Source organism: Hemitrygon akajei, unplaced genomic scaffold (assembly GCF_048418815.1).
Source record: "Hemitrygon akajei unplaced genomic scaffold, sHemAka1.3 Scf000093, whole genome shotgun sequence".
In the NCBI taxonomy this organism is placed as follows: Eukaryota; Metazoa; Chordata; class Chondrichthyes; order Myliobatiformes; family Dasyatidae; genus Hemitrygon; species Hemitrygon akajei.
The window spans coordinates 2612988-2618848 of NW_027331979.1; positions in this window are offsets into that span (position 1 = coordinate 2612988).

The following is a 5861-nucleotide window of genomic DNA, read 5'->3' on the forward strand; positions in this document are numbered from 1 at the left end:
ACCCGTCCATAACCTCATGTCTCACTGGAACGTCCCACTGCAGAACTACACACAAATTTGCCCTGAACCTGTACCCCTCCATAACCTCCCTGTCACACTGGAACGTACCAATGCAGAGCTCCACACAAATATGCCCTGAACCTGTACCCCTCCATAACCTCCTGTCACACTGGAACGTACCAATGCAGAGCTCCACACAAATATGCCCTGAACCTGTACCCCTCCATAACCTCCCTGTCTCACTGGAACTTACCAATGCAGAAATCCACACAAATGTGCCCTGAACCTATACCCGTCCATAACCTCATGTCTCACTGGAACGTCCCACTGCAGAACTCCACACAAATATGGCCTGAACCTTTTACCCTCCATAACTTCCCTGTCTCACTGGAATGTACCAATGAAGAACTCCAATCAAATATGCCCTGAACCTGTACCCCTCCATAACCTCCCAGTTACCCTGGAACGTACCAACGCAGAACTCCACACAAATATACCCTGAACCTTTACCCCTACATAACCTCCCTGTCTCACTGGAACGTACCATTGCAGAACTCCAGACAAATATGCCCTGAACCTGTACCCCTCCATAACCTCCCTGTCTCACTGGAACGTACCAATGCAGAAATCCACACAAATATGCCCTGAACCTGTACTCCACCTTAACCTCCCTGTCTCACTGGAACGTACCACTGCAGAACTCCACACAAATATGCCCTGAACCTGTACCCCTCCATAACCTCCCTGTCTCACTGGAACGTACCAATGCAGAAATCCACAAAGATATGCCCTGAACCTGTAATCCACCATTACCTCCCTGTCTGACTGGAACGTACCACTGCAGAACTCCAGAAAAATATGCCCTGAACCTGTAACCTCCATAACCTCCCTGTCACACTGGAACGTACCAATACAGAACTACATTCAAATTTGCCCTGAACCTGTACCCTCCATAACCACCCTGTCTCACTGGAATGTACCAATGCAGAACTCCACTCTAATAGGCCCTGAACGTGTACCCTCCATAAACTCCCAGTCACACTGGAACGTACCATTTCAGAACTCCAAACAAATATGCCCGTAACCTGTACCCCTCCAAAACCTCCCTGTCTCACTGGAACGTACCAATGCAGGATTCCACACAAATATGCCCTGAACCTGTACCGTCCATAACCTCGCTGTCTCACTGGAACGTACCAATGCAGAAATCCACACAAATATGCCCTGAACCTGTACTCCTACTTAACCTCACTGTCTCAATGGAACGTACCACAGCAGATCTCCAAACAAATATGCCCTGAACCTGTACCCCTCCATAACCTCCCTGTCTCACTGGAACGTACCAATGCAGAAATCCACAAAAATATGCCCTGAACCTGTACTCCACCATGACCTCCCTGACGCACTGGAACTTACCACTGCAGAACTCCACTCAAATATGCCCTGATCCTGTACCCTCCATAACCTCCCTGTCTCACTGGAACGTACCAATGCAGAACTACACTCAAATTTGCCCTGAACCTGTACCCTCCATAACCTCCCTGTCTCACTGTAACGTACCAATGCAGAACTACACTCAAATTTGCCCTGATCCTGTACCCTCCATAACCTCCCTGTCTCACTGGAACGTACCAATGCAGAACTCCACACAAATGTGCCCTGAACCTGTACCCCTCCATAACCTCCCTGTCTCACAGGAACGTACCAATGCAGAACTCCACACAAATATGCCCTGAACCTGTACCCGTCCATAACCTCCCTGTCTCACTGGAACGTCCCACGGCAGAACTCCACACAAATATGCCCTGAACGTGTACCCTCCATAACCTCCCAGTCACACTGGAACGTACCAATGCAGAACACCACACAAATATGCCCTGAACTTGTACCCTCCATAAACTCCCTGTCTCACTGGAACGTACCAATGCAGCACTCCACACAAATATGCCCTTTACCTGTACCCTCCATAACCTCCCTGTCTCACTGGAACGAACCAATGCAGAATTCCACACAAATATGCCCTGAACCTGTACTCACCCAGAACCTCCTTGTCTCACTGGAATGTACCAATGCAGAACTCCACAAAAATTTGCCCTGAACCTGTACCCCTCCATAACCTCCCTGTCTCACTGGAACGTACCAATGCAAAAATCCACAAAAATATGCCCTGAACCTGTACTCCACCATAACCTCCCTGTCTCACTGGAACGTACCACTGCAGAACTCCACACAAATATGCCCTGATCCTGTACCCTCCATAACCTTCCTGTCGCACTGGAACGTACCAATGCAGAACTACACTCAAATTTGCCCTGAACCTGTACCCTCCATAACCTCCCTGTCTCAGTGGAACGTACCACTGCAGAACTCCACACAAATATGCCCTGATCCTGTACCCTCCATAACCTTCCTGTCTCACTGGAACGTACCAATGCAGAACGACACTCAAATTTGCCCTGAACCTGTACCCTCCATAACCTCCCTGTCTCACTGGAACGTACCAATGCAGAACTCCACACAAATGTGCCCTGAACTTGTACCCGTCCATAACCTCATGTCTCACTGGAACGTCCCACTGCAGAACTACACACAAATTTGCCCTGAACCTGTACCCCTCCATAACCTCCCTGTCACACTGGAACGTACCAATGCAGAGCTCCACACAAATATGCCCTGAACCTGTACCCCTCCATAACCTCCTGTCACACTGGAACGTACCAATGCAGAGCTCCACACAAATATGCCCTGAACCTGTACCCCTCCATAACCTCCCTGTCTCACTGGAACTTACCAATGCAGAAATCCACACAAATGTGCCCTGAACCTATACCCGTCCATAACCTCATGTCTCACTGGAACGTCCCACTGCAGAACTCCACACAAATATGGCCTGAACCTTTTACCCTCCATAACTTCCCTGTCTCACTGGAATGTACCAATGAAGAACTCCAATCAAATATGCCCTGAACCTGTACCCCTCCATAACCTCCCAGTTACCCTGGAACGTACCAACGCAGAACTCCACACAAATATACCCTGAACCTTTACCCCTACATAACCTCCCTGTCTCACTGGAACGTACCATTGCAGAACTCCAGACAAATATGCCCTGAACCTGTACCCCTCCATAACCTCCCTGTCTCACTGGAACGTACCAATGCAGAAATCCACACAAATATGCCCTGAACCTGTACTCCACCTTAACCTCCCTGTCTCACTGGAACGTACCACTGCAGAACTCCACACAAATATGCCCTGAACCTGTACCCCTCCATAACCTCCCTGTCTCACTGGAACGTACCAATGCAGAAATCCACAAAGATATGCCCTGAACCTGTAATCCACCATTACCTCCCTGTCTCACTGGAACGTACCACTGCAGAACTCCACAAAAATATGCCCTGAACCTGTAACCTCCATAACCTCCCTGTCACACTGGAACGTACCAATGCAGAACTACACTCAAATTTGCCCTGAACCTGTACCCTCCATAACCACCCTGTCTCACTGGAATGTACCAATGCAGAACTCCACTCTAATAGGCCCTGAACGTGTACCCTCCATAACCTCCCAGTCACACTGGAACGTACCAATTCAGAACTCCAAACAAATATGCCCTTAACCTGTACCCCTCCAAAACCTCCCTGTCTCACTGGAACGTACCAATGCAGGATTCCACACAAATGTGCCCTGAACCTATACCCGTCCATAACCTCATGTCTCACTGGAACGTCCCACTGCAGAACTCCACACAAATATGGCCTGAACCTTTTACCCTCCATAACTTCCCTGTCTCACTGGAATGTACCAATGAAGAACTCCAATCAAATATGCCCTGAACCTGTACCCCTCCATAACCTCCCAGTTACCCTGGAACGTACCAACGCAGAACTCCACACAAATATACCCTGAACCTGTACCCCTCCATAACCTCCCTGTCTCACTGGAACGTACCATTGCAGAACTCCAGACAAATATGCCCTGAACCTGTACCCCTCCATAACCTCCCTGTCTCACTGGAACGTACCAATGCAGAAATCCACACAAATATGCCCTGAACCTGTACTCCACCTTAACCTCCCTGTCTCACTGGAACGTACCACTGCAGAACTCCACACAAATATGCCCTGAACCTGTACCCCTCCATAACCTCCCTGTCTCACTGGAACGTACCAATGCAGAAATCCACAAAGATATGCCCTGAACCTGTAATCCACCATTACCTCCCTGTCTGACTGGAACGTACCACTGCAGAACTCCAGAAAAATATGCCCTGAACCTGTAACCTCCATAACCTCCCTGTCACACTGGAACGTACCAATACAGAACTACATTCAAATTTGCCCTGAACCTGTACCCTCCATAACCACCCTGTCTCACTGGAATGTACCAATGCAGAACTCCACTCTAATAGGCCCTGAACGTGTACCCTCCATAAACTCCCAGTCACACTGGAACGTACCATTTCAGAACTCCAAACAAATATGCCCGTAACCTGTACCCCTCCAAAACCTCCCTGTCTCACTGGAACGTACCAATGCAGGATTCCACACAAATATGCCCTGAACCTGTACCGTCCATAACCTCGCTGTCTCACTGGAACGTACCAATGCAGAAATCCACACAAATATGCCCTGAACCTGTACTCCTACTTAACCTCACTGTCTCAATGGAACGTACCACAGCAGATCTCCAAACAAATATGCCCTGAACCTGTACCCCTCCATAACCTCCCTGTCTCACTGGAACGTACCAATGCAGAAATCCACAAAAATATGCCCTGAACCTGTACTCCACCATGACCTCCCTGACGCACTGGAACTTACCACTGCAGAACTCCACTCAAATATGCCCTGATCCTGTACCCTCCATAACCTCCCTGTCTCACTGGAACGTACCAATGCAGAACTACACTCAAATTTGCCCTGAACCTGTACCCTCCATAACCTCCCTGTCTCACTGTAACGTACCAATGCAGAACTACACTCAAATTTGCCCTGATCCTGTACCCTCCATAACCTCCCTGTCTCACTGGAACGTACCAATGCAGAACTCCACACAAATGTGCCCTGAACCTGTACCCCTCCATAACCTCCCTGTCTCACAGGAACGTACCAATGCAGAACTCCACACAAATATGCCCTGAACCTGTACCCGTCCATAACCTCCCTGTCTCACTGGAACGTCCCACGGCAGAACTCCACACAAATATGCCCTGAACGTGTACCCTCCATAACCTCCCAGTCACACTGGAACGTACCAATGCAGAACTCCAAACAAATATGCCCTGAACCTATACCCCTCCATAACCTCCCAGTCACACTGGAACGTACCAACGCAGAACTCCAAACAAATATACCCTGAACCTGTACCCCTGCAAAACCTCCCGGTCTCACTGGAACGTACCAATGCAGAACTCCACAAAAATATGCCCTGAACCTGTACCCTCCATAACCTCCCTGTCGCACTGGAACGTATCAATGCAGAATTGCACACAAATATGCCCTGAACCTGTACCCGCCCATAACCTCCTTGTCTCACTGGAACGTACCAATGCAGAACTCCACACAAATTTGCCCTGAACCTGTACCCCTCCATAATCTCACTGTCTCACTGGAACGTACCACTGCAGAACTCCACAGAAATATGCCCTGAACCTGTACCCCTCCATAACCTCCCTGTCTCACTGGAACGTACCAAAGCAGAAATTCACAGAAATATGCCCTGAACCTGTACCCCTCCATAACCTCCCTGTCTCACTGGAACGCAACAATGCCGAACTCCACTCAAATATGCCCTGATTCTGTACCGTGCATAACCTCCCTGTCTCACTGGAACGATCCATTACAGAACTCCACTCA